Source organism: Xiphophorus hellerii, chromosome 8, assembly GCF_003331165.1.
Source record: "Xiphophorus hellerii strain 12219 chromosome 8, Xiphophorus_hellerii-4.1, whole genome shotgun sequence".
Taxonomy (NCBI): Eukaryota; Metazoa; Chordata; class Actinopteri; order Cyprinodontiformes; family Poeciliidae; genus Xiphophorus; species Xiphophorus hellerii.
The window spans coordinates 29464877-29487075 of NC_045679.1; the positions used below are offsets into that span (position 1 = coordinate 29464877).

At 39.3% G+C, this 22199-nt stretch overlaps 1 protein-coding gene across 3 annotated transcripts in view; it reads right to left on the minus strand.

Moving 5' to 3' along the window:
* megf10 (multiple EGF-like-domains 10) overlaps window positions 1-15469 on the minus strand; it is a 109801-nt gene extending 94332 nt beyond the window's left edge. For 2 of the 3 annotated variants that reach the window (XM_032569008.1, XM_032569006.1), the window contains exon 1: window positions 15314-15469. The gene's annotated coding sequence lies outside the window, so the exon portion shown is untranslated. The remainder of the gene's footprint in view (window positions 1-15313) is intronic. The other variant, XM_032569007.1, reaches the window with a different exon arrangement.
* Window positions 15470-22199: the final 6730 nt, after the last annotated feature.

Consider the following 22199-nt stretch of genomic DNA (forward strand, 5'->3'; position numbering starts at 1 on the left):
GAATCTTGGAGCGGGTGACAGGTGAGTGGCAAAGGGTGAAATCTGTTGAATGTTTTTTCTGAATAAATGAGTCATAGAGCTCAAAGACTATTTCCAATATGGTCGGTTGATTCTTGTATTGGTGAATGAGAAGGAGGTAATCGGATTCAGAGAAAGAGTCCAGGAATGAATTGTCAATGGGGAGAAAGGTGGAGGTGCTCAGTCCGACCTCGGGAAAAGCCAGAGAGGTGGTGTGGAGCTGATCTGCTGGGTCCATGTTGTAGATGTTTTTCTTTAGCGTTCCTCACCATAGTAACTTCTGGTCGGGTCCTACTGACATGATTTGCGGTGGAGGAGGTGGAGAGGATGACGCTGAGGACCCAGGATGGAGTGAAAGAATGATGATTTTAATGATGAATAAGGCAAACAATCCAGGCAGCATAGATGAGTAACAGCAAACAGCTCTGACTCTGGTAGCAACTGGTAATTAATCCAGGCAGCACAGGCGAGAGACAGCAACAGTTCTCAAAAACTCAAATCAACACAGAGAAAACCCAATTCTGACAGACAGTTTACATATATATATACAGTACATACAGTATATATATACTGTATATACAGTATATATATATATATATATATATATATATATATGTGTGTGTGTGTGTGTGTGTGTATATACAGTATATATGTATATATACTGTATATACAGAGCCTGTATATACAACTTAGTATATAATCAATCTGTCCAAGAATAACACCACTCCTGGTGCCAATACCCCTCAACACTTCTTAACCCAAGTTGGCACCAATAACTGATTTATCATTATTGAAAACCAGATCAAACCAAATTTATTCTTTGATTCTCTATAAAAACACAGCTTGGTAACAGATTTTTACAATATCTTTCTGTGTGTAAATCCATCCATCAACCCATCTATACCTGCAGAGTTGATGAATTTTTACAATATATTTAAAACAAGTTGTTAAAAGTATTCTTCTTTCTAGGTTTTTGAACTACAGGGATTGTGTGTAGATCCTTAGATACTCTCAACCAAAAGTCATATACAAGTAGGAAGTGCCATAAAGCATGTTAGATAGCCATCAGGTGAATCTTCCATGCAACTTGGACATGTGTTGTTTTGTGAAAAAAGCATTTGGAGAAATTGTTGTCATAAATACAGGTACACCTATGGAAGATTTTGTTATTTTGGAACATTTTAATTTAACTTTAAAAGTATTCCTAATAGAAGAATGTCCCATTAACACAATAGGAAGAGATTTTGTTCAAACTATTTCAATTTTGTTTATAGTACCAATTCAGAACACTTCTTCTGGAGACAGTTTACAAAGAAAGTCTACCTCTGAAGGTATTACACACACTATCACTTTATATGGTGAAATGCTTTCCATTAATTAAACCCTCTAAGTTGTTTACCCTTTTACGAAATCTGTGGAATGATTAAAGCTGAGCACTCACAACACAGCAGATAGCATAAAATAAATTGTTTACTGAAGAAGCAGTAGTAAAATGTAGTAAATTTGTTCAGTAAACATGACTTTGCTTCCAGCAGTGTGATGAGGCAGGTTGGTGACTTTGTTTCTGCAGAGGGAATGTGGAAAAGAACAGTGTGGTCTGATATCAGAAAAACTGTAGAGATCTGCCAGGGTTGAGGCAATGCAGGAGTATTCTGGGGAAATTAAGTCTATAATCTGGCAGGGAGGCAGAGACAGAGGGGACCTCAAAGTATTGAACAAATCATGATGTGGAAATGAGCTTGACCTATGACACATGGAAGGTGGGGCAGATCCTTAGTCTTCTAGGAAGGCAGAGTTTGGACAGTCACAGGACTGATCACCTTGAGATTGGGAAAGGACCAACAGGGGAGCAAGGAGCCAATCTGCACCACTAAACACAAACACTGAGATCCTTGCTGCTACTTAGCTATACCCTCCTCCCCTCATGGTATGCAGACAGCAGCTAATTAAGTTCTAAATCAATCACCTCTTGATTTAGTCTGACCGATGTCGATAGCAAACCATGTCACCTTGGAGAATCTATCAACAATGATAAGTAATATAGTGAAGTTATTGGAGAGAGGGAGACCCGTAATGAAGTCCACAGAGACGTATGACCAAGAGCAATGGAGGACAAGAAGTGGTAGCAAGAAGGGAGGATTTGGCTTGGTTGAAAACTCAACATGATGAAATAAATGTTCTATTTTGTGTAGGCTTCGCCCTTTAAGGTTATCGTTAGTGGGTTTATCCTTTGCGCGCAACACAGCATTGAAAAAAAACCTTAGTCCACGCCCACCTACTCGGTGGGCCCCACCCCGGTCTGTATAAATAACAATCAGACCAAACAAACGGCTTCCCTTTTTGTTCCTTTTTTTCATTCAGAAAAATGTGTCAATGTAACCGATATGTTAATTACAAACAAACTTTGGTGTGGACCAGATTCAGTAGCAGAGAAGGGGGGAGAATTAGTGATTGAGGGGATTCATTATGGTTGGAGGAGGATGATGAGAGAGACGTGACGAGGGACAGATTGAGGAAGAGTTAAGATTAGCTGCTGTTGCCCGGTAAGAAAAAGTGGAAATGTTCATAAAAAAGGGGTATTTCATCATTCCATGTAGGCCAGAGGTCAGGTGTATGTGCGTGTGCGTCCGCGTGGGCATGTGTGTCAGTCCGGGAGGGGGAAGACAACACTAACTAGCAAGCAGTCAGAAAAAAACTGGTGTAACTCTGACACCAGCATGGGTTCCTTTAGAGAGCATGTTTATTGAATGCTGTTAGAACTATAGAAATAAATTACAAAGCTTTAGATACAGATACATTTAGAATTAGAATAGAATAGAATTCAACTTTATTGTCATTGCACGTGTCACAAGTACAAAGCAACGAAATGCAGTTTGCATCCATCCAGAAGTGCTTAGCAAGAAAAAGAAAAAAAAAATATTACAAATGTACATTTAAGTTTTTTATAAGCAGGAGTAGATTATCTATACAGTATATACAATAGTGACTAATTGCTAAGAGCAGGTAATAAGTGGTATATCAGTCCGTGTGTTGTTGTGTATGAGAATACAGCATAGTTGTTTAGATGTCAGGAGTTCAGGAGTGTGGGGAAGAAACTGTTTCATTATCCTAATCCGTAAGCGCCTGTAGTGCCTCCCAGAGGGCAGTAGGTTGAAGAGTCCGTGTGCTGGATGGCATTCTCAGTGTTCTGCTAATCACCATAAAAAGAAGTGCTCAGTGCTTGCGAAAGTAAACATAGTGGCGCATAGCTTAGATATTTGTAAGTAAGTTGTTGTCCGACGGGAGCAGCATATTAACAACTTAATACTCATTATAGGCCGTCATGGTTGTTGTTATTCTTCCCGCTTGCGCAGGACGCAGAACAGTGACATTTGTCCAGTGTCAGTGACGATCATTTCGGATGAATGCGACTTGGAAGTTAGGTCGCATTTGAATCATATACGTATCGGGTATGGGTCGCATTCTGTGCTGTTCAGACTTTCATGAAATGATAGTATACAGGTCGCATTACGTCAAAATCGGAATTGGGACACTTCAGGCTGCAGTGTTAACGCAGCCTTTGATGATTTTCCCAGCTCTTTTCAGACACAGCTTCTTGTAGATGTTTTCTATGGCAGGAAGCGGTGCTTTGGTGAGGCGCTGGGAAGCTTTCACCACCCTCTGCAGCACCTTCTGGTCCGAGGCAGAGCAGCTCCCGTACCAGATGCCATTGGTCAGGATACTCTCAATAGTGCAGCAGTAAAAGTTCACCAGGATGTTCGAGGATGGTTGGTTCTTCCTCAGAGTTCTCAGAAAGAAGAGGCGCTGGTGAGCCTTCTTGACCAGCTTGGAACAGCTGGTTGTCCAGGTGAGATCCTCTGAGATGTGGACATCCAGGAACTTGAAGCTGCTCACACGCTCCATCACCATCCCTTTGATGTGAATGGGTCAATGAGGGTCAGCGGTCCTCCTGAAGTCCACGATGAGTTCCTTGGTCTTTTCAGCATTGAGCAGCAGGTTGTTGGTGTGGCCTCACTCAGCCAGACAATCCACCTCCTCCCTGTAGGCAGTCTCATCATTGTTTTTGATGAGGCCAATCACTGTGGTGTTGTCTGCAAACTTGATGATGGTATTAGAACCATAGACAGGTTTGCAGTCAGGGTGAGAAGGGAGTAGAGGAAAGAACTCATCACACAGCCTTGTTGGTACCCCGGTGTTTATGGTGATGGCAAATGAGCAGTTATCCAGCCGGACATGTTGGGGTCAACTGGTCAGGAAGTCCAGTAACCAGTTGTATATAAGGGGACTAATGCCTAAGTCAACAAGTTTTGTGAAGAGTTTTGATAACTGTGTTGAATGCCGAACTGAAATCTATGAACAGCATCTTAGCGATGTTGTTTTAACTGTCCAAGTGTGAGATGACATTGTGCAGCGCTATGGAAACTGGATCCTCTGTGCTCCTGTTTTGGCAGTATGCAAATTGGTAAGAGTCCAGGGTGGGGGGCAGACAAGATCTGGTGTGCCAGGACAAGCTGCTCTAAGCACCTTGTGATAATCAGAGAGAGGGCCACCGGGCAGTAGTCATTGAGACTTGATGGGTTGGAGTTTTTGGGTATAGGGACGTTGGACGTGGTTTTGAAGCAGGTTGGTACCACAGCATGGGCCAGAAACAGATTGAATATGTCTGTCAGCACTCCTGCCAATTCCCCAGAACACACTCTGAGAACATGTCCAGGGAGCACAGGGTGCCAGACCAGCCAGTGGCCTGCCGCAACCTGGCAACGGGTGCCACAACCAGCTACAGCTTAATAACGTCAACTTCTTGCTTCTTTGACGTATGCCCCCAAAAAGCACAATAATACATACATGCGTCACTGATTCAGTGACATATACCACAGCTTCTGTGTCAGACTGAATATGAATGAATTTATTTGTTTTTTTTAAATAAGAGAAAGAAAACACTGGTGGATTTAGCACACCAGTGCTCCTTAGGAGGAGTCTCCTAAGGAGGAGACATGGGGGGAAATTTATTTTATGTTTCCTCTTAATTGTTGAGTTCCCTCGCAATAAGCAAATATGTCCTGGTCTATTTTGGATACAGTCACAAATGTCAATTTAAAATTTCTAGTATATACACATTTAAAGAGCCTCAGTAAAAACGTGTGTATATATTCTTAACTCTTTGGTGCAAAAAAACTTATTGAAAATTGATTTATTTACTACGGACATTTATTGCTATCACAAAATTGAGTGCTATCACGTTATAACATAATAATTATATTGTACAAACATGATAATGTATTGTATAAATGTAATATTCATATTGTACGAACATAGTAATTATATTGCATAAACGTGATAATTTCATATTCAGAAGGTGGCGGTATTATGCTTGTAGTGAAGGCATAATGAAGGCTAGAGGCTAACGGGAGTTGGTCATGTTCATGCTTGGTCTAAAATATTGAGAGATACTGATGCTGCTTTGCATTATGATTGAAATCAGTAATAGTATGCACACTCTGAGCAGAACAGAAAGTGTTCAGCAAATCTGAGCCTTTTTTATGATTGAAGAAGCTTTCATTCTGTAATAATCGCCCTATAGCCATTTCCCGAATCAGAAGCTACAACCAGTAGCCAATTTCAGCTTCGTTCCAGATGATCAGTTAGGAACGCCGATGCATCTAGAGAGTCGGACTGACGTTTCCTTCTGTGCATTCCCATTCAATGTAGGATCCTGCTCAGAGTGCGCATACTATTACGTTCTCCTGTAGTTCAATCATTTTTATCTCTGTACATCACCCACGTCTGTAACAAGTTTCTGGGACGCGACCAAAACCCAAGTGTACACTTGGTTTTACACTTAACCAAGTGTTAGAACACTTGGTTAAGTATTTTTACAATTAATCAGTTAGATTTGGTTAAGTGTAAAAACTGGCTTTTAATGCCGAAAATCATGAAATGTTACAAGCTATACATGTCATACAAATGGAACAAACACAGATTACATTCACCATCCAGCGCATGGCCACACTTAGCAAACCTTATGGATGTAACCAAGAGAGGTCAAAAGATTGTAGCGCGAGTTTAGTTTCCCGCGGTCCCAAAGGGTAGTCTAATCAGTTTCAGTCTGTTTACAAATGACTGGCAACAGTCACACACAAGTATGGTTGTAAGCTGCAGCGTGTGTATGTACGTAAATAAAAGGGATAAAGGAAAACACAGAATCCATAAAAATTCGTACAATATCAGTATTATGTTGTAATATGATAAAATGCAATACATTATCATGTTTGTTCAATATAACTATCACTTTATAACATGATAGCATTCTAATTTTTTTCCTTTGTGATAACAATAAACTTCCGTAGTAAATAAATCGATTTTCAATCAGTTTTTTTGCACCAAAGAGTTAAGAATGTATAAACACATTTTCACTGAGGCTCTTTAAATGTGTATATATTAGAAATTTTAAACTGACATTTGAATGTATCCAAAATAGACCAAGGGGGTATTTGCTTATTGCGAAGGAACGCAACAATTAAGAGGAAATGCAGTACTTTTGTGAGGAAACACAAAAGAAAATAGTTTCTTTTTTTTCTTTCTTAATAAAGTCATTCATATTCAATCTGACACAGAAGCTGCTGTATATGTCACTGATGGATGGATGTATTTGTTTGGGGTTTTTTTGTTTTTATCAAAATAAAGTAATTAATTTAAAGCCTGACACAAAAGCCATGACATACATCAAAGAAGCAAGAAGTTGCCGATATTAAGCTGTAGCTCGTCGTGGCACCCCATACCAAGTTGCGGCAGGCCACTGTGCTGCTGGGCCCTAGCAGGTCACTGCAGCCTGTGGCACCTAAGGCAGCTGTCACCGGAAATGCCGCGATAGCTGCCGGTGCCACGATTTGAGCCTGCTGTCTCTCTTTCGGCAGCAGAGAGATCCTTTCTCTTTCCCATATTGCTTGAAACCTGCGGCCTGCTTAATAATCTGGAACATTCTTCTTAAGTAGAATTCCTTTAATTGAGCTCACCTGACAAACTAATACGCATAGGTCTCTGAAATTAATCATAGTGATTCAAAGAACCCTGAGACACAATACCATCTATTTAATAGCAAAACAAAAAATGTCATCTTTATGACATCTACAGCAGTGGTCCCCAACCTTTTGAGTCGCGCGGACCGTTCAGCAACGCAAGACGTAACCGGTAATATCCGGTTTAGGATTTTCTAAATAAAAGATCCGGAAGTAGTTCATTATTTCTTGCGCGGCCCGGTACCAATGGTTGGGGACCACTGATCTACAGTATATCCAACTTGCATAATAATTTGAGAGTCAGGGTGAGGAGGAGGTGCCGTGTCAGAAAGACAAAGTGGAAGCTGTAGGATCTTCAGAACAAACAGGTCATGATGCTAGGCCTACTGATTATCCCTCTGTCTCTGGACACAGGATCATTACTTTTAAACTTTAGTTTAAAAGTAAAGTTTAAAGCACAGTTGAGTGGGGCAGCAGGTGCGCACGCTGGCATGCGACAGCATGGCTGGAACATCTACAATCAACTCAGCTGTAATCTCTCTATGTGGGAAAATACAAACTTGTCCATTAAATCTGTTATTCCTCGATGCAGCAATTTGACCTACCACACCAGCTACTACCACCAGCTTCCTAGTGCCACACCCAGTCTGCAGGCCCAGACTCCAGCAATTCAACTTTAAAAGGTGCATATCTTTTCTATGCAGATTCAAACTTTTCTAAAGTTTGAATCTGCACTCTCGGGAGGCAAAATGAAAACCCTGCTTATTTCCAGAAATAAGCAGACTTCTTAGAGGATTACATCGACAATTGTTTCAATCGGATCTGCACCATGAAGAGAAACAAGAACACACAGAGCACTCCAACTCAAACCTCTAAAAGAAGGTTTGAGTTGGAACCTTCTCTACTAGGTGTTCCTGTGGGGTAGAGCGGATAACTCACCCACATTGTCATCCCTTACCCTATCCCAGTCCTCAAGAGGTGAGTGACATCTTATTGTCTATTGAACAAAAACTGTCTGAATTCAAAAACAGACTTCCATTGCTCTAATTATTGCATAAAGAATTTCAAGCATTGCATGATAGTCTGGAATTCAGTCAACAACTGATAGAAACTTTGGTAAAGGAAAACAAAAGCCTTCACTCTTCTGTCAAGACATTCACTTTGCAAATGAACTCTGTCATCAGTGAAAATAAAGACATAAAACAAACACTTCTGGATTTATAAACAAGGAGCACGAGAGACAACCTCATTTTTTCTGGCATTAAAGAGCAAATAAATTAAGATCCTGAACAGCTGATCAAAGGCTTTCTGATATCGAAGCTTAACATTTCCAGAGAAACTTGCAGCAGTATGGGATTCCATCGCGTATATAGACTCGGTCAGAAGAAACCACCAAACAACCTAAAATTGCAACCCCCAGCTTCAGGGGTCCAGAAAAATGGAATCTTAGAAGAGGTGAGGACTGTTAAGGGGGCAGCTGTTTGACTGTAGTTCCTAATAAAACGACGGTAGAAATTAGTGAATCCCAACAATCTTTGTAACTGTTCGCGTGTTTGTGTAACAGGTCAATCAAGAACTGCTTAGATCTTCTTGGAAGTTGGCCGTATCTGTCTGCCATCGAGTATGTAGCCCAAAAAGGTAACTGATGATTTATGGAATTCACACTTTTGTGCTTTGACATATAGTTTATTTTCTAGGAGGCGTTGAAGAACCAGATGAACATGTTTTTTGTGTTCTGACGGGGTTTTGGAGTGACATATGAGAATGTCATCAAGGTAAACAAACACAAATATGTTCAGAAAATCTCGGAGGACGTCATTAACGAGGGCTTGGAAGAATGCGGGAGCGTTGCAGAGACCGAATGGCATCACCAGATACTCAAAATGTCCTATGGGAGTTTTGAAAAGGGTTTTCCATTTATACCCCTGGCAGACAGGGAGCAGGTGGTAGGCGTTGCGGAGGTGGAGTTTGGTGAAGATGGTGGCGCTATGAACCGGTTCGAGAGCAGAGGAGATTAAAGGGAGCGGATAATTATTTTTGACAGTGATTTGGTTAAGGCCTCGGTAGTCAATGCAGGGACGCAGAGATCCGTCTTTCTTACCTACGAAGAAAAAACCCGCCTCTAACGGGGAAGACAGATGGCGAATAATGCCAGTAGCAAGTGAGTCTCTTATGCAAGTCTCCATGGCTTCTCTTTCAGGGAGTGAAATATTAAATAACCGAGTGGAAGGTAACGGAGCACCGGGCAGGAGATCAATGGCACAGTCATATGGGAAGTGAGGAGGTAAGGAAAGAGCTTTGCTTTTACAAAATACTGGAGAGAGCTCATGATATTCGGTTGGTATGAGTGAGAGGTCCGGAGGATCCACCTCATCATGGAGCGCCGGTGAGGAGCTGGGTGGAACAGCGGAAAGGAGACAGGTGGAGTTGCCAGTGGTCAATGAAGACCAGGACTCGATGTGTAATTTGGACCAGTTGACACATGGATTGTGTTGTTGTAACCAGTCAAAATCTAAGACAACAGATTTGTTAGATGTCGGGAAAAACAAAAAAAGAAATTTCTTCACTGTGACATCCAGAGATAATGAGACAGAGGGGTTTGGTCATGTGAGTGATCTGGGGTAATGGCCTGCCAGTGGAGAGTGAAGTGAGACTGTCTCAATCTGGGATTGTTGAATTAGGGCAGAATTAAGTTACGCTCACAACCGGAATCTATGAGAACGGAGAGGCTTAGGGAATCGTTATTGAATAGTAAAGTGGCAGGTAGTAACAGTCGAGGAGAGGCTTTATCTTTCAAATGATCCGCCAGCCTCCCCAAATCTACGGGCGGACCTGGGCTTTTGGGCGAATGGGACAGTGAGCAATAAAATGTCCTGCTGTCCCATAATAAAGGCACTGCTTAGCCTGCATGCACCTTTGGCGTTCCTCCGGAGTTAATCGGGTTCTGCTGATCTGCATGGGTTCAGACTCTGCAGCTTTCGGAGGAGAAAGAGGGCATGGTGTGGCAGAAGCGTTCGGTGGGTGGAGCCTGGGAGTAGTTAGTTCTCTTGGATCTCTCCCTGCCGCATTCTCTCAGTTGATTATCTAAACAAGTGGCAAGGGAAATTAATTCGTTAAGAGAGCTGGGTTCGTCAAGGATGGCTAATTCATCTTTAATGGGATCATTGAGGGCATGAAAAAATGGGGCTTTTAAGTGCGGAATCAATCCATCTAGAAGCAGCTGCACAGATTCTAAAATCAAGGGCAAATTAGGCGACTGACTTACAACCATGTCTTAATTTCCACAGGTTTCTTGACTGAAAAGTGTGATCAGGATCCTGAGTGAATGTATGCTTATACTCTTTCAAAAACTCATCACAGGTACAACTATAATCATTGACGTCTTCGAACTGGGCCTCCGCCCACTCCAACGCCTTGCCAGTGAGTAATGAGAGAATGTAAGTTATCTTGGAGAAGTCATGGGGGAAGCACTGAGGGGAGTGATTAAATGCCAGTGAGCATTGTAGCAGGAAATCCCCACAACGGCCTACATCACCTGCATATTTTTCCGGTGAAGTAGGATGGACATTGTGTAGGGCGGCTGCAACTGCGGGATGAGTGAGAGGAGCTAGAGATGGTGCTTGATCGGGGGAAGGAGTGGGAAGGAGAAGCCAGTTGAAGATTCTGTAACAGATTGGTTAATTGCTCCAGACGCTGATTGGTTCGAGCTTGTTGCTCACCGAGAGATCTGAGAGAGGAATCATGAGACTGAATGAGAGAGTTCTGTTCTGATAGAGCTTTCCCGAGAGCGTCCATTGGGTCAGTTTGGCCTGAGTGTTCTGTTATGGTTTTTGGAAGGCTTTCAGCCCACATGCAGAACACTCTTGGGAGGCAAAATGAAAAGTGAAAAAATTTTTATTGAATAAATACACAGTTATGAATGAATGGGTCTTCTGTGGTTTTTCTTTCACTGGAGAGTTGGGGAAGACATGAACACTGGAAGTAGAGTAATTAGAGAGGTGAGTGGACAGCGGTCCACTCATGGTGGTGAGGTTGGAGGGCGGACAGGTAACACTGGTGCTTGAAGAAGAGGAGCTAGTAGGACATCAGTCATGGAGGTAGGAGCCAGGAAAAGGTCAGATAATTGTGAGACTCATGAGAGAAACCCAAAGGACACTGGAAGTGGAGCTCAGGTCTTGAGAACCTTGGATTGAGATCAGAGGGCTAAGCCCAAAAAATATCTATGAAGAACTAGAGAAAACACAGATGAGGCAAACTGTGTGGCCAGAGTACCATTATAGGTGAACACTCAGGCATCGAAAGACTGACGTCTCACTCCTCTTAAAGCCAGAAAAATGACAACGTTTCTGCAGGTGTGTATGATAATTAGCAGATCTGCCCTCTGGTGACAGCAGCTCCAAGGCTCCATCTGGTGGAGAACCTGAAAAGGTGGAAGGAGATGGAAACCCCACACAAAACCCAAAACCCCGACTCACAACATGGTATAATAATTAATATATGTATGTACAATCAGACACTAATATTTATGGTCCAAATACAGATAGCCCATTATTTTTTCAAAATTTCTTTACAGTATTTTCAGAATTTTCAGACAAATAATAATAGGTGGGAACTTTAATACAGTATTAAACCCATCCCTTGATAAGAAAACAAGATCTAATTATAGATCAACCCTGAAATCAGAAACAATTAAACAATATAAGAGTGAATTTGGCCTTAGTGATAGCTGGAGATCATTACATCCAGTCTCCAAAGAATTTACTTTTTTCTCTTCTGTCCATCATTCATATTCACGGATTGATATGTTTCTAATAAGCAATTCCTTAATGGGAAACGTAACAAACACTAATATACACTCGATTGTGATCAGTGATCATGCACCCATATCTATCTCTTGGAATGTAGAAAAACAACCTCCCAAGTTTTTCAGTAGATGGCACCTTAATCTATCACTATTGGAAGACCAATAGTGTGATAAATACCTAAAAAAGTGACTCATTTATCTTCCTCGAGACTAATGAGTCGCCAAATACTGCAACATCATTGATATGGGAAACAGGGAAAGCTGTATTAAGAGGCAGAATCATAGCATAGGAAGTCCATAAGAAAAGGGAGGAAAGTGAAAAACAAACTCAGCTAGAGACAGAAATTAAGAATTTAGAGGAAATAAGCATTTCAACAGAAAAAAACTGAAGAGAAAATACGTCAGCTAAGATATGAACTAAATACGCTTGTAAACAAGAGAGCTAATATTTTATTACAGAAACTTAAACAAGACAACTTCCACTGTAGTGACAAATCTGGTAAATATTTGGCCAATCAACTGAAAAAGAACAAAGAAAAAAATATAATTTCTGTTCCTAAAGATTCAGCAGGGAAACTGATCCAGTCGCTGAACGAAATAAATGATGTTTTTCAAGATTTTTACACCAAACTGTATTCTGAGGAAAATAATCCTTCCCAAGAAGAAATGAACTCTTTCTCAAACAATATTGATCTACTGCATTTGACAGATGAATAAATTGAAGCTCCATTAACAGAAAAAGAATTAACCAGTGCAATACACTTTCTGCCAAACAATAAAGCACCAGGACCGGACGGTTTTCCAGCTGAATTTTATAAACATTTTTGGGATATGATTAATCCAATAAATCTCAAATTAATACAAGAAATAAAATAAAATGGTATTATTCCCCAAAATTTAAATACAGCTGCTATTAAGAGTTCTGCCAAAGATCCTACGGTCACCTCTAGCTATCGTCCACTCTCACTAATAAATACGGATATGAAAATTATCACAAAGGCAGTAACAATCAGAATTGAGAAAGTTTTTATACAGATATGAAAATTATCACAAAGGCAGTAACAATCAGAATTGAGAAAGTCATCTCATCCTTCATTCATCCAGATCAAACTGGTTTCATTAAAAATAGTATAATATATGGTGATTGTTGAACTTAATATAAGGAGACTGTTGAACTTAATGGCTTTAACAAATAAACAAGACTCAGCCATTGTAACTTTGGATACTGAAAAAGCGTTTGATGAAGTAAATTGGTCATTTTTGTTTTCAATATTGAGAAGGTTTAGATTTAGAGATTCTTTCATTAATTGGATTAAGTTATTCTATACATTACCAGCAGTGACTGTTACTATCAACAATATAATTTCAAAGAATTTCATTTTACAAAGAGGCACAAGGCAGGGTTGTCCACTTTCTCCATCTTTGTTTTCCATTTTCATTGAACCCCTTGCAGCAGCAATTAGTCAAAACTCTCATATTAAAGGTTTTCCAATTAACGCAACAGAATATAAAATTTGTTTATATGTTGACGATATCTTATTACTACTGCATATTCTTTAATGATTGAAACAATCAAATTAATTAATTCTCAAAAATATTTAATTACTCAATACTTTAGAATAAATCTGCTGTTCTTCCTTTAAATAATTTAAAATGGGATGAGACAATCCAAACTATACCTATTCCTTTATGCACAATTCGTACCTTGGGATTAAATGATCTCCTAAATTGTCAGATTTGTTTAATCTTAATTTCATACCACTTCAAGAATCAATACAAAACAACTTGAAACAATGGATAAATTTACCACTTTCATGTGCTGTGTAGGATCGAAAAAGGTCTTAACTCTTGATTATATTTATAGATAAGAAATAATACTCAGAGACGAGTCCTTTTGCTGCAGGCCACGGCGGGTGGAGATGTATTACACTGTTCCACAGATCATCTTACAGTACAAAGTCAAATCTCAAAAATCGCCCCAAAATCTCATCGTATTCTTAGAGTCAGTCTGTTTTATAGAATCTCATTTTCATTGGTGTAAGTTGGTAAGTTTTGACCAATAGCATTACTGCCCGTGTTTGACGTGTGTCCTTACGTAAGAATTCCATCAGCTTTTAAATGAGTGTGTATTGGAGTTTCTTTGGGAATATTCAGACCTATTGACCTCCAACATCTGCTCCGTTTCAAAAGTGCAACACAAGCCAATTATTATCCTTATCTATCCAAACAGTTTATTTCCCAGATATTCTTTCTGTCTCACTTTGGCTTCGTACATAAGGGAAGTTGGGAGGCTAAGTTAAATTGACCTTTTATGGCGCCAGATTTCCTCAGTAAAAAACAACTCCATAACGAGTATTTCTGCTCTTACAGCTGGTAGAATAGTGACTATTAAATGAAAATACTTCCCCAAATTAATCGAGTATCGAGTCGGACACCGTTGTGGGGAGGGGGGGGGGACATGTTTTGTTACTCATTCTGCTGCAAGTTGTCTCAATTTTGACGCGCAAGACGTAAAGTGTAAAATCCGGTTTAGGATTTTCAAAATAAAACATCCGGAAGTACTTCATTATTTCTTGCGCGGCCCAGTACCAATTGGTCCGCGGCCCGGTGGTTGGGGACCACTGCTCTAAAGGCATTACACATTTTGAACTTATTTTTAGATATAGTAAATTCCTTTCATTTTCAGAATTAACTAAACAATATAAACTTGATGATACTCAATTTTTAGAATATTTTCAATTAAAATAAATATGACCTGGAACAACTCATTATAGAACCTAATACACAAATTATGGAAATATTTAAAATTGCATCTAGAAAGAAAACTCAATCGATCTACAGAATGAAAAAAGCTAGCATGCAGAAGCATACGATTGCTTATAATGACTCCCTGAGAATTCAGCTTAATAAACCAGGTTCAGCAGTGCAAGTGAGATGTTTTGTAATGAACATGTCATGGAAAACTGGGATGCATTCCATGCCATGATGTTCAGAAACTCCTAGGCATATATATCTATATCTAGATAGATAGATAGATAGATAGATAGATAGATAGATAGATAGATAGATAGATAGATAGATAGATAGATAGATAGATAGATAGATAGATAGATAGATAGATAGATAGATAGATAGATAGATAGATCTATATAACTATATAGAGATATCTATATATCTATATAGAGAAAGAGAGAGAGAGATGGAAGCAGTCCGTCTGCAAGAGGAAAAGCGGCGGTATTTGTATCTCTAACCTGAATATGAGAGAGAGAGTTGAACAAAACATCTTTGAGTCTGTAGTTCCAGAAACAATTTTTAAAGTATGTACGTATTAATTTGTATTCTTAAAAGTTTTTTCTTTCGCAATGTCACAATTGTTATTTCACAATTAGTAACCATCGGTGTCTCCGCCTGTCTTGTCCTCCAGAGATTTCACATACAAGCACTTCCAAACTTTAGAGAAAAACTTTCAACTTACCGGGAAACGTTAAGCTCAAGGATAAATAAGCCCAGACTTTGTGTCAGTGATCGCGATCTACCCAGCAGCTAAATAAAGACGATACACATCAGCTCCAAGCTGCAGCCCTGGAAGTTTGCAGCGCTGTTTTCACTCAACACCGAGCGAATCACTCATGTGACGTCACGAAAGAGAAAGCTCATGCATTCTCTATCTTTCCCGTATCTTCCACAGTCTGTTGAGTTGAAATCTACGATTTTGTAATTAAAAAAATATTCAATGAATGAACAAATTACTAATTCACAAGGATGATTCATTAAAGGCCCACTTACACATGGATGAAATTAGAAACGAAAAAAATACATGCATTTTTCTGTAATCCAAAAATGACTGAACAGAAGCCCTGATTTCAATGTAGAAGCTAAATACATCTACACCTAATTCAGTCAGTGGATGAGTCAGTCATCACTGACATGCTCAATCATGCGCGAGTCAGTGATGACATCATATGATGTGATGAAATCATATAATGGATAAGATTTCATCCTACTTCCATCTATGTTTAGTCCAAGTGAAATTACCTTGTTGAAAGGTGCTTCCTGTAAGAATATATAATTTCGTAACATGCACAAAAAGTCAATTAAATAATGTAGGAACGCATACACTGAAACTTAAAGTAACTTTCATTTAATTATAATCTTATTTCATTATTTTGTTTTTGATGTTGCAATAATAACATGTGGAAAATATATACTCATTTTATTGTCGTTCCACAAAGACAGTGAAATTGGCAACAAAATGTCACCACACCTGGCCACCGGAGAACACAGAAAAATCAATGTGCCTATAAATATATAAATAAATACATATGTAACTTACCATTTTCAAACAGTCTTAGTGAGGGTATTTTGGTGTTTGGTGTCTTACCAATCTGATGGCCAATGGGAAGTAACTGTTTCTTAAGGTGTATTCAAACCAACCCAGGATTAGAGTCCTTAATTAGACTCTAATCTGTTTGTCTAGGAGTTCCGAGTTTTTGGGGAGGTCTGAATGCAAATTTGAATTCTTAAACGGACTTAAAAACCGAACTCTGATCTGTATGAAAACCTCGGTCTGGTTCCAGTTGAAGTGGATTCTAACACCGTAAAAAGCCTTTCTGAATGCAACCTGACTAGAGACCGTTAGAAAAACAGGAAATGGATTATAGCGCAGGGCATTCTGGGTAAATACAATCAAAATAAACACATGTTTTCACCATTAGCAAAAAAAATGGCCTGTGGTCAGACGTGTAGAGAAGAGAAGATAAATGCCCTGACTCATCTTCGCCTCTTCCCGAGTCCATCATTGAAAGTTGTTTCTTTGGAACATGCGCCACAGACAAAATAGAAATTCTAAAACTACACGCAGCTCCATTTTTGTTTACAGAAAAGTACTTGCCTCTGTGTCTTCTTCAGAGGTTTTTGTGTCCGATTCCTTCAGTAGTTCCTGGTGCAGCGCCACCACAGGCGACGGGGGGAACAGGTTTTTCAGTTAGTTTTAGTCGTTTACCTCAGTGCTGTGTGAACGCGAACTACAGTTCTGAAAATGTAACAAATGTTGCAATTTTAGTCCCCAACAGAACCAAGTTTACCGGACTATCTGGTCTGAATACACCCTTAGTCTGGTTGTTCTACAGCAGATTATGTGGAATCTTCTGATAGATACCAACTGGATGAACAGACCATGGAGAGGATGGGTGGAATCAGAGAGGATCTGATTTGCTCTGGCTAAGCAGTGTCTGTGTGCAATGTTCTGGATGGGGGAGTGGAGCCCTAATGATCCTCTCCGCTGTCTTCACCACTCTTCACAGAGACTTCCAGTCTGACAAGTTGCAGCTCCCAGACCAGATGGAAATACTGCTGGTCAGGAGGCTCTCAATGGTTCCTCTGTAGAAGGTGGAGAGGATGGGAGGGGGAAACAAACCTCTTCTCATTCATCTCAGAAAGTGAAAGCGCTGCTGTGCCTGTTTCACCAGGGAATTGATATGATATGTCCAGCCAAGGTTGTGTTATGTGCACCCCCAGGAACTTAGTGCTGCAGACGATCTTCATTCTCCACTGCTGTATTGTATTTGTTGTTGTGACGCTACTGTTTTATTCAGGCTGTTTACGTACAGGGGTTGGACAATGAAATGGGTTGGACTGAAACACCTCTCATTTTAGTGTGGGAGGTTTCATGGCTAAATTGGACCAGCCTGGTGGCCAATCTTCATTAATTGCACATTCAACCAATAAGAGCAGAGTGTGAAGAGTGTGAATTAGCAGGGTAAGAGCCTCAAAATATTGCAATGCACACAACATTATGGGAACCAGAGTTCAAAAGAGGACAAATTGTTGGTGCACGTCTTGCTGGAGCATTTGTGACCAAGACAGCAAAAACACTATCAGGAATTTTTCTTCAATCTGTGTGATTTGAGTTACTGGGACAAGATGTCAGAAAAGCTATGGTACATTGTGTATGTTATGTTCGTGTATCTTGGTGCGTCCTTCAGCATACCACCAAGAAGGACGAACCACATTTTTTTACTGTGGACGCAAGAGGAAGCTGTCTGAAAGGGATGTTCGGGTGCTAACCCGGATTGTATCCAAAAAACATAAAACCACGGCTGCCCAAATCATGGCAGAATTAAATGTGCACCTCAACTCTCCTGTTTCCACCAAAACTGTCCGTCGGGAGCTCCACAGGGTCAATATACACGGCCGGGCTGCTATAGCCAAACCTTTGGTCACTGGTGCCAATGCCAAACGTCGGTTTCAATGGTGCAAGGAGCGCAAATCTTGGGCTGTGGACAATGTGAAACATGTATTGTTCTCTGATGAGTCCACCTTTACTGTTTTCCCCACATCCGGGAGAGTTACGGTGTGGAGAAGCCCCAAAGAAGCGTACCACCCAGACTGTTGCATGCCCAGAGTGAAGCATGGGGGTGGATCAGTGATGGTTTGGGCTGCCATATCATGGCATTCCCTTGGCCCCATACTTGAGCCACTTTGGGGTGTTTTGGAGGAGCGAGTCAGGAAACATTTTCCTCCACCAGCATCACGTCGTGACCTAGCCACTATCCTGCAAGAAGAATGGCTTAAAATCCCTCTGACCACTGTGCAGGACTTGTATATGTCATTCCCAAGACGAATTGACGCTGTATTGGCCGCAAAAGGAGGCCCTACACCATACTAATAAGTTATTGTGGTCTAAAACCAGGTGTTTCAGTTTCATTGTCCAACCCCTGTATATTTTTGTCAGAGACTGAGGCTCCATGTGGTGGCGGTGGTGACCCCTGGTGGCGGTGTCAAGTATTGTGTGTTTATTTTGTTGGAGCATCTTTTTTCTTGTATGCTGTGTTTTTGTTGGGTCTAGGGTCATGGTTTCCATCATTCATTGCAAACTGAAAATAGATTTAACATCCTTGACTATCATGGTTTCAAAATTTTAAAGAAAACCCACTCTAGGTTGTCACATATGTACTACATGTATGTACTATACATCAGGGCTGGGCAACTCCAGGCGTCGAAGTCCAGTGTCCTGTAACTTTTAGATGTGTCTCTACTTCAACACACCTGAGTCAAATAATGATGTCATTAGCAGGACTCTAGAGAGACCCTAACCCTAAAGGAAAGTTTACATTGGTCACTGAACTGATTTTTAGAAACCCTCTCCAAAAAACCTAATGGGTCTGTTGCTTTAAAAATATTGTGATGAATTAACTATTTTAAGTTACTTGAATAACAACCTTCACATATGTCAATAAATTGACATGTTGTGACACTTATCGTTAATAAGGTCGTATGCTGGTGCCTAAATCCAGCGGTCAATGGGCAGGAGGCGAGGTCACCCTGGACAGTCGCCAGTGTGTCGCAAGGCAACACAAAGACACACAACAAACAAATTATGACCCACACCGAAGTGCATTAGAGACCCCAATTAACCTGACAGTCATGGTTTTGGACGGTGGGAGGAAGTCTGAGTACCAGGAGAGAACCCACCATGCACAGGGAGAACATGCAAACTCCATGCAGAAAGACCCCGGGCCGGGAATCGAACCCAGGGCAACAGTGTTATCAACTGTGCCACTGTGCAGCCCAGGTGATATGTTTTGTGTTCATACATTTTTATCTTTTATCATTACATTTAGCGTTAAACAGGAAACTAAAAGTGGACCATCTGTCAAATGCTATATTCAAATAGGTGTATATGAATACTAATTCATATATACCTATTTCATATAATATGAAACATTATATAAGTTGAGGAGACACATTTGCAAACACCCACACATTTCTACATTGCAAACACTGTTAATGTTATAAATATTTGCTCACAAGTATAAATATTTTTCAACCATGTTAAAACAGTATAATTATTTAATCATGGAGTAGTTTTTGAGCTCAGATAGTGATTATAATAAAAAATTTTAAAAATCGGAAAGTTTTGTTTTATGTTCAGTTTAAATGAACAGAAATCAATGCAAAGTTATTGTTATGATAGAAGATAAGATAAGATAAGATTTATTTGTCATTGTCAACAACAGATTGAGATTTGCTCGACTTGAGTTAAAATGCAGATTATGTGTATATACATAATATACAATATACATATACATACATACATACATACATAAAAAAGATAAAGAAATAAATAGTACAAAATGAGAAATAAAGATGATGGTTGCAGCGCCTGGAGGTGTCGCAACAGAATTTACATTTTTTAACAAAGTGGTGTCAAGAGCAGAAGTTCTTATGCCATACTGTGTGTGTCAGGGAGACACTAGTACCAGTTTAACTCATGGTGGAGTGTTCAGTTTGTAACCCTTTCTCTGCCACACATATTGTCAATGGGGCCCGATAAATTACTCTTTGCTTTTCATAACCATAAAATAACAATACATAGTTGCACACATTTTATTGAAACGTTCTGTGGAAACCCAATGAGAAAAACTCAAAAGCACAATTAGCATCCAACTATTCTATTATATTGTTTACGAATATAAATGATTTTGAATAACCTAAGCACAAACACTCTGGAACTCTCTGTTGCTGTCCTGAACTGCATGAATGAACTCCATTGACTCTTTGAAAAGACAGCAAAAGACATACTGACAAGCTTTTAATTAGACTGCTATATTTAATGTACATTTTTATATTTTTGTTTTGTGTCTGCCTTTGTGAAGCACTTTGTAATTTTAATGTCTGTGATACATACAAAGTATCAAAATAGTATCAAAAGTATCAAAGTATCAAAATGATCAAAATACAATAAATTGTATATATTTAATCATTAGCATCAACATAGGGAGAATAAAAAGCCTCAATTAAATACATTGTTATATGTCTGTCTCCTCTTTTCCAGCATATTGTGCAGACAGTTTTGTTAATAGCAGCTGTATGGCACCGAACACCTGTCAATGTGAGTTAGGCTGGGAGTGACTCCAAATCCATCCGTTGTGAGTTCTTCAGCTGTTGCTGTCTGTGAGTGATCATGTCATGTGTATGGCTGGTTTCCTGTGAAAGTACTCAGAAGGAAAAAGCAGACTTTCATCATGTTACTGCAGCTGGTTGGTTGTTTTCGTGTTAATAAGTAAATTGTAATGTCTGCAGCTTGTGGAGAATTATTCTGTCTCCATTTAGATTCTTGATGAGGTTGAAGAAGGGTTGAATTCATGAATTCCATTTATTACAACAAAACTGATGCAAAATGACATCTAACAGTTTCTAGTTCTCTTTGTTTGCCTGTCTAAGCTACGCCCTAAAGAGGTCATTCCCTAGTGTGCCATTTCCTTTAACCTTAGCTTTGTGCGTTTGTGCTCTATGTGTGTGCTTGTGTTTGGTGTTTGCATATACAAGCAACCAAATAGTTAAAGGAAACAGACGAAAACACAATTATTTATTCTCAACAATATATGTAGGATTGCTGCAAATTCTGAATATTTTCATACTTCCTAATTGGTTTTTGTGGCAGACTACTCATTCTTTGTATATGCAAAAATTGTAATTAACCAGAAGGCTTTTGTTTTTAATTTTTTAATAGTGAACATAAGAAATATTGGCAATAACTCTTAGCTCAATGAATTTTTTAAATGAGCAGTGTGACATTTAAATACATTTGTTTTAACATGTCCTTAAATCAGCTCAGGATTTGTCCAATACAGTTTTTACCTCCTATTTCTATTTTTTATACCCTTTTGTTTTACATATGTATACAACACAGTAACACAACAGAAGAAGACAATAATTATATTGTATTTAAATATAACTTTTGAAATCTCTAAATTTAACATAACTAGTAAGAGTTTAATTGTAAATATTTAAAACTGAGGTCAAAAACTAGCAACAGGAAAGAAACTAAAGAGGACATAATAAACCAAGAGAGGACAATACTAATAAAAGAAAATTAAATGGAAATGAATGAAGAACAAAATGCAAGAGTAAACTAAGAAACTAAAGTAAATACAGAGGAATAAACTGGTATGGCAAGAGCTTTTGAACAAGAATTAATACACATATGGCAAGAATAAACAGACATTGTTTTCAGATAAAAGGTAAAATAACACTGTTGAAGTGTCATGGGTTTGTTGGGACCACATCTAAGAAGAAATATATTTTACAGACAATAACAGTAAGAAACCTATCAATTATTTATGTTTTTAATTAGATTTTGTTTTATATATTTATTTTTTCAATATTATTTTTCATGTCAGTGTTAATGTCATGATGGTGTTAAGTGACTCCATTACACTTTCAATTTGACTCATTAGGATTTGATTAAGAACCAGCTTTGTTCTGTGTAATTTCTGTCCAGTAAAACTATTAATCTATAAATCAATAGACATGTCTAAAGATATAATCCATATTTTTGTCCCATATTTGTATGGCAT